The following is a 14,182-nucleotide window of genomic DNA, read 5'->3' on the forward strand; positions in this document are numbered from 1 at the left end:
TGCATATTTTCAAATTATTCGTTGATAGATCTAGGCTAAAATGTAGTGTTTTGTATGGGCTAAGATTTTACTAAGCATTCATTGGATGTAATAACATTATCACACTATAATACACCTTATGACATTTCATTCATACCTTCTTCTGCATTAGTATATTGAATAGTTTCATGATGGTTTTTTGTTCATTATTGATTTTATACTTATTTTATAACACAATTCTCTTTCTCCTGAGCCCCTGATATCATTCTATTCTACCTGTGGGACTCTTACTCTACCTTTTATTCTTCCTTTCCCTTCAGCCTCTTTGCTTGATAATGGCTGTCAAGATGAATCTTATAAACATGCTCAGGCTTATCTTCCAAAAAGAAAGATACTCTTAGATGTCCCCCCACCCCTGCCACTTCTCCTTTAGCTACCAGCTTTCCTCTTTTTAGGATCAAATTTCTTAAATGTCATCTGCACTACTCTCTGGTCTTTGTGACCATGAGCTATTTGATGGGGGAAAAATGACTTCACAGCCTAACTACCCTAGTTATTTGTATTTTTTTAATGGAGCAAGAATTTAGTGACAAGTGTTACCGGACAAACACCTTGGAGACTATGTGTACATCAGCTTTAACAACAGAAGTGTATTTGGCATAACCAATAGAGGACAAATCTAGCTACAGAAGAAAAACAGTCTACCATATTGATGCAAATTTGTATCACTGTATTGTAGAGTTAAATGAATCACATACAACCAAATAAATTCATAATAAAGATAAGCAAATTATAATTAAAATTTTAAATGTTTTATTTAAAATCTTCTCATTAGTTGAAAGCCTTAACCAACTTAAGCAAAAATTAATGCACTGATAAAATAGCTCCCATTCTGAGAACATTAGGAATTTCAGCTATTTGCCTTTGTGTATGCTGATTTTCAAAAGTTGCACAAAATCTAGACTTCTCAGTTAAGAAAATAGTTAGAGATTTTATTAATTTCTGCTTATGCTCTTTATGCATTCATAACTAGTCCTTCTGGTAAAGAACCATGAGACCCTATCATTATAACTTGTATATAAGGATCAAGTTTACAGCATATCAGAGTATCCTTACTGAGGGCTGGCCGTATTTTGAGAATCAGATGTAACCCATTTCTGATACCCATATCCACTGTTCCACTAAAATTGTTCTTTACATTGTATTTGAAACAGGGTGAGCATTCAGTTAAATGTCTATAGATTAGATGGACAGACAGATCAATGTACATATGAAGAGATGAATGGATGGATGGTTGAACAATGCAAAGTTCTCATCCACATATTCCTTAAATGTAAATAACGTAATATACGTCTACTGCATAAAATGCCTTATGTTGGGCAATATCATTGCAAAAAAGCTACTCTAGAGCTAGGGTTGTTGAAGTAGAAGACTTTGGCTTGAAACAAAGCATTTCAAGATTTTCTGAGTATTCTATAGTAAGCAATTTAATCTGTAATGGACTTAAACATCAACATGTATTACTGATATAGGTACTTCTTGACTGTTATTCAGTGATAGATTTTGCAGCTGTCTTTATGGCAAGTAGCCTGGAAAATTCCATATTCATCTTTCCATTATCACAACCTCCTATCCTTGTTGATGTCTGCTGTTCAAAAAACTACTTGAAAGTGGTAGTTATCACTGTCCCAAGAGAACTCAGATGTCTGTGCATAACAAATAATGTGTTTCCCAGTTCTCACAAAGCTGCAAACTGTTGAGCTGTGAAAACAATACGGCATTCTTTTGAGTCCTCCTCTAGTCAGTCATGTTCCCAGATGGAGACTGCACTTAGCAGTTATCATGTCATATGAGCACCAAATCCGTGCTGTTTGTGCCATTATGTCTCATGGATCACCTTGGGAAGATTTTTGCTTTGGCCTTCAGCTTCTTTCTCCATAGGCCTTAGGCCTGGCTGAGGCAACACCACTTCAGCCCTATACCATATACTTCATTTTCTTTTAAAGAAAAAGAAAAAAATAATAAACTTGTATGCAAAAGAAAACTCCTTCAGGTCCTAACCACCAGTATAGCAGACAGGCCTACATGTCCAAAAATAGCTTATATTTTAGATGTAACCCCTGTACAAAAATAAGTTTAGAATAGCAAATATGTATATATATATAAATATATATATATAAAATATATAAAATATATATATTTTATCTGTTCAGGCTTTTAAATCAGTACTGCAAATGGCTGAGTCAGTCCTAGAGCTGTTAATTTTTATGCTTTTGTTAAGAATGGCAAATATTTTGTTTTAAAGCTTTCTGTTTGTGTGGTATTCTTCATCCTCTCAACCCTCCTTTATTTGATTAGTTTGAGTTCCACATCTGTAAATAATACTGTCCTTGATAACAAAATACTGGTTTCTCAGAAAATCAATAAATGCGTATTTAGAAAATGTCTTCATGATGGTCAGTCAAAATCCGTGGAATACATTTATTTGTATTATATCTGTCATTCTTTTATGGAAGAAAAACTTAACAATTCACAGCTCGAGGACTGATTCAACCATTTACAGCACTGATTTAAAAGCCTAAATAGGTGGTAAGTATATTCCATTTTGTATATCTCTTTTTCTACTTGGCTACTGTGAGACTTCTTGTTATCTGTTCTCTAATTTATCTTTGGTTGATCCCACTTTTTGATCACTGAGATATGGCATATGTAAATGATCTTATAAAAGGGATACGTATCCAGGAGTCATAGAAAATCCCAGAAATAATACAGGTTCTGAATAAAAGGTGTTTAATCTGGAATGCTTTTTATGAGTAATTATTTTTATCAGACTTGTTTATTGTATAAAAGTTAAAAGTATAGCTTAAGGAAAAAGAAAACAAATCCACAATCTCATTATGCAGAGATAAATATCAACATTTTGGTTTTTACCTTTTTAGGCTTTCTCACTTTCAACCACCCAATTCAGATGCTTTTGGAATATGCTAGGAAAAAAATATGTTATTTCACACATCTAGAAAGCCAGAAGTAGAGTGCATTCAAGGGATGGTATAATCAGTGACTCAGTGGCCATCCAGAGCTCAGTTTCTTTATGTCTCTCCACTTTGTCATCCTCATCCTAAGGCTCACCATTATAAAATGTAAACCACATGGCTGCCAGTGGAAGAATATCTTATACTAACTGATTTAATCAACTGAGATGGAATCAACCACAATGAGTCAATCACAATGTCTTCTTCATGTATACAGCATCATTCTATATATACTGATCACCAATTTGTTTTTCCCACCCCACTTCACTAAGTATCTTAGACATGTTAAATATACATACATCTTTATAATTTTTTAACATCTGTATAGTGTTCTCTAATATGGATTGCCACAATTTGACTATTAGTGGATGTTATGTAATAGTTATGTCTTTATTTACCTAAGAGATAAACTGCTGGTCAGGTAATACATGTAGATTTTCCTTTGCTAGGAAACAAAACTGTCGAACCTTTTTACAAAGTGAGAATACAATTTTACATTCCCACCAACAATGTATTAGAGTCCCAGTTGCTCTACATTCTAATATTTGGTTGCCAGTCTTTTAAATTTTTTGCCATCCTGGTAGATGTCAAGTGGTATCTTGTTGTGGTTCAAAGTTTCATTTCCCATGTTGAAAATTTGTTTTAATATGTTGATTGATTATTATATGTCTTTCTTTGAGAAATGTCTGTTTAAGTCTTTTGTCCATTTTAAAATTAGGTTTTCATTATTGGTTTGTAGGAATTCTTCATATAGTTCTGCATACAAGTCTTTTGTCATACATGTGTTGGGAATTTTTTTATAGGCTGTGGCTTGCCTTTTCATTTTTAACTGTATCTTAATGAGAAATTTTAAATTTTCATGAAGTCAACTTTATTAATTTTTCATTGTTTCTTTTCTCTGTCTGGTTCCTCTCCAAGGAGTTGTTGCCTTATCTATGACTACAAAGATATTGTCTATGTTTTCTTCTAGGAACTTTAGAATGTTAGGTTATATGTAGCTTTATATGTTCAGGTCTATAATCTGTCTTGAATTAATTTTTGTGTACTAGTGAGGTAGACATCAGGGATTTTTTTTCTACATGTATACTAAGTTGTTACAACACCAGTTATTGAAAAGACTTTCCTTATCCTCACTGGATTTCTTTGGTGCCTTTGTCAAAGATAATTTGGTCATAAATATGTTGGTTTATGTCTGGACGTTTTATTCTGTTCCTCTGATGTATTTATATTTTTGTCAATTGTTTGTGCCCATTAAATCTACTGGCCAGGTGCAGTGGCTCATGCCTGTAATCTCAACACTTTGGGAGTCCAAGGTGAGCAGACCACCTGGTCAGGAGTTCGAGACAAGCCTGGTCAACATGGTGAAACCCTGTTTCTACTAAAAATACAAAAATTAGCCGCGCGTGGTGGCATGCACCTTTTATTCCTGCTACCCAGGAGGCTGAGGCAGGAGAATTGCTGGAACTGGGGTGACGGGGATGGTGCAGAGGCTGCAGTGAGCTGAGATTGCGCCACTGCACTCCAGCATGGGCAACAGAGCAAGACTCCATCTCAAAAAAAAAAAATTAGCAAAACATACTTCTATCCATATTTCACGTGGCCAGAAACAAGCAATGTTTAAATGTTTATTAGGAATTTACACTTATGAAAAGTGCAAAAACAAAGAACCACAGCTTACTGATTTATCACGAAGCAAATACCACATAGGCCAAGAAATATTACATTGTGAGCACCTCAGGTACTCCACTCATGCCCCTTTCCCATCACCAGCCTCTCTCTCCCTTTGAAAAGTAGCCATTAGCCTTATTATAATGCAATCATTTCTTTACTCTCCTTTATAATTTTACCACCTAAATATTCATACATATGCATGTGTATAATAGTTTTTATCTACAGAAGTGTAAATAAAACTATTGCTTTGCTTTGCCTATTTTTGAACTTTACATAAATTAAATCACACAGTATATGGAATTCTGTGCTGTTTTTCATGTGTATTTATGAAATCAATCCACTTAGTGGCATATTGCTGTAATTTGCTTATTTCATCGATATATAGTCTTGTACAAAAATACTGCAATTTATCCATTTCTATTTATAATAGACATTTGGGCTGTTTCAGTTTGGAGCTATTAACAACAATGGTGCTATGAACAGCTTTATACATGTTGCTTGGAGCACCTCTGCTCACATCAATTTTGGTTATACAACTGGGAATAAAAATTTTAGGTTGCAGTGCATGTATATATCCAATTTCAGTAAATTGCCAAGCTATCATCCAAATGATTACACCAATTTACACACCCACAAGCAGATCACAAAAGTTCTTCTAGTTGCTCCATATTCTCACCATTACTTAGTATATAAATATAACCTTACAAGGTGTCTGTGAAACAGTACTCAGCCTAATTAACAGTCAAGAAATTGCAAATTAAAATCACAATAAGATACCAATTCATGATAAGGTTGATTATCATCTCATATGTTTATTGGCCACGTGATTATCAATTTTTATAAAGTGCCTATTCAAATCTCTTGCCCATTTTCCTACTGAGTTGTCTTTTCTTATTACGTTCAGAAATGCTTTGTATATTCCAGAACTGACCTATTTGTCAGTTATGCATTGCAAATATTAATATAATCTCCCAATCTATTGTTTGCCTTTTTTTTTCTGATGTACTGAGATTTTAAATTTTACAGTAGTCAAATTTATCAGTCTTTATCTTTATGTTCTGTTTAAGTCTTTCCAGATTTTAATATTATGAAGATATTTTCTTGTATTTTCTAGAAGTTTTATTGTTTCGCCTTTCATTTTTATATCCATAACCCACTTGAAATTGACTTTTGTGTATAGGGTTGGGGTGAGATTTCACCTTTTCCATATGGAAATCCAACTATTCCAATATTATTTACTGAAAAGACCATCTTTAACTTTCTCTTGCAGTTCCACCTTTGTCATAATGACCATATATGTGTAGGTCTGTTCCTAAGCTCTCTATTACATTCCATTCCTCTTGTTTCCTTTCAGCAGTGCCATATATTACTATAACTTTATTAAGGTTTAAGAGCTAGTAAAGTTGGTCTTACAATTGTTTTGTCCTTTAAGAGGTTGTTGGCATTTCCATATGCATTTTAAAAGTACCTTGTCAATTTCTATAAAAAATAACAATTGGGATTTTGATTGGTATCACATGGAATATGTAGAACAGTTTGGAGATAACTGATGTCTTTAAAATAATGAGTCTTCCAATCTATGAACACGCGATATCCCTCTATTTATTTAGGTCTTTTAAAATCTCTCTCAATAATGCTTTATAGCTTCTTCACAGAAATCTTGTTTATCAGTTAGATCTATTCCTAGGCATGTGGTTTTTAAACTTATTTGAAACAGTTGCACACATACAGAAAAGTTGCAATAACAGTAAGAAAAAAAAAAACAAAAACCTTTTTTCCCTGAAATACTTTCCATCCTCTCCAAATACTTATTACCTATTTCCTCCGATGAAGGAAATCTGCCTATATAAATAACCATAATACAACCATCAAGATCAGGACATTAATACTGATTTATTTCTAATATTTACTCCTTAGGCTTCAAGTAATATTTCAAGACTTTGACACTTTTGAAAATTACAGGTCAGAGTTCCCATTTCAGCTAAGAGATAGAGAAAGTTTAAAAGAAAAGTGTCATCCCCACCCTTAAAACAAAAAATAAACTGGACAAACTGCAAATTAATGACTTTTCTCCGACCCACCATAAAAGAGGTTGCAGGGCAACCAAGTGCTCCAAAGTCTGTGAAAAGACAGAAACCTGAAAGGTGAAACTGGTCCTCAGTAGTTGCCCATTGAAGCCAGATGCTGCTGGACTTCATATAATCTGGTAAGAAGGCACAGCTAAAGATTTTAAAATAAAAATTTAAAAGCCAAGTGTGGGTGTGATAGTATTTGGAGAGGATGGAAAATATTTCAGGGAAAAAGAAATTTTTTTTTTTACTGTTATTGCAACTTTTCTGTATGTGTGCAACTGTTTCAAATGAGTTTAAAAACCACATGCCTAGGAATAAATCTAACTGATAAATAAGATTTCTATAAAGAAACTATAAAGCATTATTAAGAGGTTTAAAAAGACCTAAATAAATAGAGGGATATAGCGTGTTCATAGATTGGAAGACACCTTATTTTAAAGCCCCTTGGGGCTGCAGATACAAGATGTAGGGGGGTTAGCACTACTTTCAAACTTTTCCTCTGGTGCTACCAGGCACTCACAGGGAAGATCAGAGAGAATCCTCGGAAAGTTCTTCTTGTGGTGCTGGCTTGGGGAGAACAGCAGCCTCTGTCAAACTCCACCCAGACCCATCTAGGAATCTCCCTTTATAGAACAAAATACTGAATCTATAACAGGACATTAGTAGAAAACCATTGCATCTGGGGAAAGGGAACAACAACAATAAAAAAAAGTGCAAAAAACCCCAACACTACCACACTAACCTTGAGTGAGTTGCAGGCATATGTGCTGTTTTCCATCTATATAGTTGCCTGTTCTACACATTTCACATAATTGGAATCACATTATTTGTTCTTTTGTGCTTGGCTTCTATCACTCAGCATGTTTTCAAAGTTCATCCATGTTGTAGCATGTATCAGTACCTCGTTCCTTTTTATGGCCAATTAATATTATATTGTGTAGAAATACGATATTTTGTTTTTCCATTCATCCATTAATGAACATTTGAGTTGTTTCCACCATTTGGCTACTAAGAATAATGCTGCCATTAACATTTGCACGTAAGTTTTTGTTTGGATATACGTTTTCATTTCTCTTGGGTACATACTTACAAGTGGAACTGCTGGGTCAAATAGTAACTCAATGTTTAACTTTCTAAAGAAACGCCAAACTGTTTTCCAAAGTAGCTGCACAATTTTACATTCCCAACATCAGTGTATGAGGGTTCCAGTCTCTCCACATGCTTGTGAGCCCTTGTTATCTGACTTTTTGATTCTAGTCGTCCTAGTGGGTGTAAAGAGATATCTTATTGTGGTATTAATTTGCATTTTCCTGTGACTAAAGACGTTGAACATATTTTCATGTGTTTACTGGCCATTTGTTCATCTACTTTGGAAAAATGTTTATTTATATCCTTTGCACACTTTAAAATCTAGTTGTCTTTTTATTATTGAGTTGTAAGAGTTATTTATATAGTCTAGATAGAAGTACTTTGTCAAATACTTTTTTCAAGTATTTCTCTCATTCTATGGGTTTTATTTTAATTTTCTTGATAGTTTCTGTTGAAACACAGAAGTTTCAATTTTGATAAAGTTCAATTCATCCATTTTTGTTCCGGTTGTTGCTTGTGCTTCTGGAATTATAAGAAGCACAAAGAATCCATTGCCAAGAATCCATTGCCAAATCCAAAGTCATGAAGCTTTGCCTCTACGTTTCCTTGTAAGTGTTTTATAGTTTGGGCTGTTAGTTAGATCTTGATCCATTTTGAATCAATTTTTGTATATGGTGTGCGATAAGGGACAAACTTCTTTATTTTGAATGCAGTTATCTATCCAGTTGTCTTGGCACCATTTGTTGAAAAGACAGTGCTCTTCCTATTGAAAAGTCTTGCCATCCTTGTCAAAAATCAGTTAACCAAAGACACATGGGTTTATTTCTGGACTTCCAGTTTTATTCACTGGTCTACCTGTCTAATCTCATGATAGTGCCACACTGTCTAAATTACTGTTTGTAATAAGTTTTTAAATCAGAAAGTGTGAGTTCTCAAATTTGTTCTTTTTTATATTTTTTTTTTCTTATNTTTTTGGCCATTCTGGTTCCCTTGAGTTTCTATAACAATTTTAAGATCAGCCTGTCAATTTCTACAAAGCCACCCACTGGTATTCTAATGGAAATTGCATTGAATCTGTAGATTCAATTGGGGAGGACTGTCATCATAATAACAGTAAGTCTTTTGATCCATAAACATGAGATGTCTATTTACTTAGATCTTTACTTTCTTTCAGTAATGTTTTGTAGTTTTCAGGTATGTTTTTCACTCTTTACCTTCATATTTTATTCTTTAAACAGGATACTTTTCATAAGTTCATTTAGGATTGTTTATTATAAGTGCATAGAAATACAATTGATTTTTATATATTAATCTTGTATTCTGCAACCTTGCTGAACTCATATATTAGTTCTAAAAGTTTTTTTTCAGTGGATTCCTTAGGATTTTCTATGTCCAAGATTATTTCATTGGCAAACATAGTTTTATGTCCTTCTTTCCAATCTGGATTTTCGAAACTTCTTTTTCTTGTCTAATTACCCTGGCTAGAACCATCATTACAATGTCGTATAGAAGTGGAAAAGTGGATATCTTTGTCTTGTTCTTGACCTTATGGGAAAAGCATCTAGTATTTTCACCATTAAGTAAATATTAGCTGTGGGATTTTCATAGATGTCTTTCATTGAGGACATTCCTTTCTCTTCCTAATTTGGTGAGTGCTTTTGTCATGAAAAGGTGTAGGATTGTTTAAAAATCCCTTTTCTATGTTTATTGAAAAGATCTTTTTTTTTTTTTTTTTTTTTTTTTTTTTTTTTTTTTTTTTTTTTTTTTTTTTTTTTTTTTAATTCTACTGACATGCTCTATCACATTGATTTTTGGGCACAGGGAACAAACAACATGTCTGGATAGATTCCACTTCTTCATGACATATATTCTTTTTATTTGTTGCTGGATTTAGTTTGCTAGTATTTTGCTGATGAATTTTACATCTATATTCATAATATATATTGGTCTGTAGTTTTCTTGTGATGTCTTTGTGTGGTTTTGTTAACAGAGTAATACTGGCCTCAGAGGATGAATGGGGATGTGTTCCTTCCCCTTCTATTATTGGAAGAATTTTTGAAGAATTAGAAATTCTTTGGTAGAATGTTCTAAACATTAAATGTTTCATAGAATTCAGCAGTTAAGCTATTTTGGTTTAAGCTACTCTCTGTAGTAGATTTCCTATTATTAATTAAATCCCTTTACTTGTTATATGTCTATTTAGGTGTTCTATTTCCTCTGGAGTCAGTTTCAGTACTTTGTGTCTTAGCCAGTCATGTGTCCATTATATCATAGTTATTTAATTCATTGAAGTTCCTTTTTAATCTGTATCTGGTTCTCATCTAATTTGATAATTACTTCCTCTTAGTTTTCTAGCACAGGACTCTCAGGACAGTTACATACATCATCACAAGTTGGTAATATTGAAGCCTTTAAAAGTGTTTGCAACTACAGCAGACAGTTTGTTCTGCACTTAAATCACATGCCACAAAATTTTACATAACTTCTTTTTAATGGTATCCAAGTCTAAGTATTCCTCCAAAAGATTTCACAGAACTTCCAAAGTTGTGCTGAGGGGCCACTTTATTTTGTCTTATGTGGCAGATATAAAAGATGACTATTTTCCACAAGACAGAGTAAGTGACTTTGTTAAGTAACTGCCAGGGTAAGCCATTTCTATATGCAGATTTAAGTAGTTCAAGTCAGTTCACTGTTACGTGAACAAAAGAATATTTAGGAGTATAAGGCCCTGCACTCAGCCAGTTGTCCTCCAAATTTCTACTGCTAGTTTTTCTATACACTGCTAGTTGTCCTTCCAAATTTTCATTCTAACTTTCTTCCTTACTTACCAAAACCTGACTTTATCAGGGCAGCAGTATACCCCCATTAAAAAACCTTAAGTTGTGGTGGCTCACACCTGTAATCCCATCGCTTTAGGTGGCCGAGGTGGGCAGATCACAAGGTCAAGAGATCGAGACCATCCTGGCCAACATGGTGAAACCCTGTCTCTACTTAAAATACAAAAATTAGCTGGGTGTGGTGGTGCCTGCCTGTAGTCCCAGTTATTCAGGAGGCTGGGACAGGAGAATCACTTGAACCAGGAGGCAGAGGTTGCAGTGAGCCAAGATAGGGCCACTGCATTCCAGCCTGATGACAGAGTGAGCCTCCGTCTCAAAACAAAAACTTTAAGTTTTCAGGCTTGCCTGCAGCCAGGAGTAGCCATGTAATATAATTCTAGTCAATGAGATGTAAAAAGATGACATCTGGTGGAATTTCTGGGAAAGCTTTTTTTTTTTTTTTTTTTTTTTTTAATAGAAAGAGAGAATCAGCTAGCATAAGCATGTTGCTCCTTGTTTTTCTTCCTCTTCATTATATTTTCATCTGCTTAATGGGGTCTTTTGCAAAATAAGAGCTTTAAATTTGAAATCTAATTTATCAATTTTTTATTAATCATGTTTTTGATGTCAATTCTAAGACTCTTTGTCTAGCTCCAGATCATAAAGATTTTCTTCTGTTTTAAAAAAGTTTTATACTGGCATGTGTTACATTTAAATCTATAATTTATTTTGAATGAATTTTTGTATAAGATGTTAGACTTAGGTTGAAGTTTTCCCTTGTATCTTTCTTTTCTTCCCATGGATATCCAATTTCTCCAGCAATATTTGTTGAAAATGCAAACTTTCCTCCATTAAAGTGCTTTTCACTTTCGTCAAAAACCATTTGGGAATATTTGTGTGGTTCTACTTCTGAGTTCTCTATTCTCTTCTACTGATCTAATATAACATAGTTTTGACTGCGGTAGCTGTATAAAAGCTTGAGGTAAGAGGCTACTTTATACCATTTTATGCTTCTTCTTTAAATTGCTTTTTTAAAAAGTTATTCTAGCTCTTTAGCCTTTCCATATAAATTTTAGAATAATTCTGTCTATATCTACAAAAAGAAATCTTGATAGGAATTTCTTAAACCTGTATGTCAACTGGGGAGAGGTGACATCTTTACTAGATTGAGCTGAGTCCTACCCATGAACGTGGTATATTTCTTGATTTATTTAGATCGTCTTTTATTAATTTCATCAACATTGTGTAGTTTTAAGAATGCAAGTCTTATATATGTTTTGTTAGATTTATACCTAAGCAATTTTTCAAAAAGTAATTGTAACAGTAATGTTCTATACTGTGGCAGGGGTTTAGCTTACCCAAATGTATGCATTTGTTAAATTTGTTAAAATTCGTTGATACAATTAGATTTGTGCATTTGATATTTTGTAAAATGTACCTCAAAACTAAAAAGGAACACTAGGTAATAATATACATGCTAAAGTATTTAGAGGTGAAATGTAAGGATATCTGCAACTTAATTTTAAATGAATAAAAAACTAAAAGTACTTGATGGATAAAGAGAGGGATGGATAGATGACTACATATGTGATAAAGCAATATAGTAAATTATTGATTGTAAAAATCTAGTTGATGGCCTTATGGGTTCCTGTATAATCCTTTCAACTTCTCTGCATATTTGAAAATATTCTTAATAAAATACTGGGGAGTAAGAAGTTAATACAGAGTGAGAGGTTAAATAAAGAATAAATCTAAATAAATTAGATTTATGAAAAAATCATAAACTAATAAATTATTAGAATACAGCACAAGACTAGGACTAATAAATAAATTCAAGCACTGATTCTTTGAAACAATTAACAAAATGAAGCCTACCAACATATTCACAGGAGAAAACTAATGCAAAAACATGAAATATTAGAACAAAGAAGAAAAAATCTATCTTTAAAGGAAATTACAGCAATTATAGGAGAATATCTTAAATTTATGAAATGAATTTTAAAATCCTGCATGAAAAGCATTATTTTTCTAGGAAAATAAATAACCAAACTGTCCCTGGAATACACAGGAGACGTAAACAGACCTAACAAAGAAGAAACTGAGAAGTTTTATAATAACAATATTCTCGGTCTCTCTAAAACAGTAACAAAATATGCACAGTTTTAGAAGACTTCTCTCAAAATGAAAAAGAACATTAATGAAAGCATTATTGAAGCTGTTCTGAAGCAAAGAATTCTAAATAAAATTTATACCAAAACCTGAAAAACATACACAAGTTATAAAATTTTAAAAATCTATCTTATTTATGAATATGAAAGCAAAAATCCTGCATAAAATAAGAAGACAGAATTCAGCAACCTACTAAAAATTATTTACAATGACTAACTGCACTTTATTTCAATACTATAAATCTGGTTCAATATTAAAGAAGCTAACATCACTCACCAAAATAATAGGTCAAAGAGAACATCATAATCCTTCCACCCCATAGATGCTAAAAAGTCATTTAATAAAGTTTAGTAATTATTTCTGATAAAGTTTTCTTAATAATATAAGAATAAATGGGTAACTCTTTACCAGAATCAAAAAAATTTATTTTAAACCAGAAGTCAAAAATTTGCTTAATGAGATAACGGTAAAACTATTCCCATTAAAATGAAGAATAAGATAAAGGCAACATTATTAAATATTTTTTTACTTTACCAGTCAATGCATTTAGTACAAAAAAGGAATATAAGATATAAAAACTGGAAATGAGGAGATATAATTATATTAATACAGGATAATATAACTGTATAATTGGAACATATATGATAATTTAAATATTAGAAACAAAAGATGGCAATTTTCAAAATTAATACACACAACAATAACTTTCCTGCATATAAACAAGTTAGAAAATATAATGTAATAAATATTCTATTTGAAATTGCTATTTTCACAACAAAAATATTTAGTTTTAGCAACAAAATAAATAAAATACCATAAATAAACTTAGAAACAGTTCAGGAAAAAATTTAAACTATAATAAGGGAGATAAAGGAAAACTAGGATACATGGTGAGACAAATATTATTATTGGATAGGAAGGTGCAATTCTAAAAATGTTACTCTCCTTAAGTTAATCTATAAATTTAATGTGATTACAATAAAGTTACCAGCTTATTTATTTTAGGACAACTAGGAAAGATTATTTTAGATTCTATATAGAAATATAATAAGGCAAAAGTAGCCAGAAAAATCTTGAACAAAGTAAAACAGTAAGGAACTAAGTTTACCACACAACTATAGTTTAAAAGCTATAGAAATAGAGTTTCATGCTGGCATATCAAAAGAAGATTAATGGAACAGAATTCAAAATTGGACCTAAGAGTTTAGTATATCATAAATGTGGGCAGTGTAAATGGGTAGAAAAAAATAATTTATTTAATAAATTTTGTTGGAACAACTCACCAGGCATTTAATAATAAGACTGGATTGGAAGTTTACTTCTTATATCAAAATGTATTCCACATGGATCAAAA

General features: G+C 32.5%; 1 protein-coding gene across 5 annotated transcripts in view; it reads right to left on the bottom strand.

Moving 5' to 3' along the window:
* The window catches only part of AGBL3 (ATP/GTP binding protein like 3), a 131,409-nt gene that overhangs the window by 102,123 nt on the left and 15,104 nt on the right, over window positions 1-14,182 (bottom strand). The window lies entirely within an intron of this gene.

The sequence above is a fragment of the Cebus imitator genome, unplaced genomic scaffold (genome assembly GCF_001604975.1).
Source record: "Cebus imitator isolate Cc_AM_T3 unplaced genomic scaffold, Cebus_imitator-1.0 Scaffold77, whole genome shotgun sequence".
NCBI lineage: Eukaryota > Metazoa > Chordata > Mammalia > Primates > Cebidae > Cebus > Cebus imitator.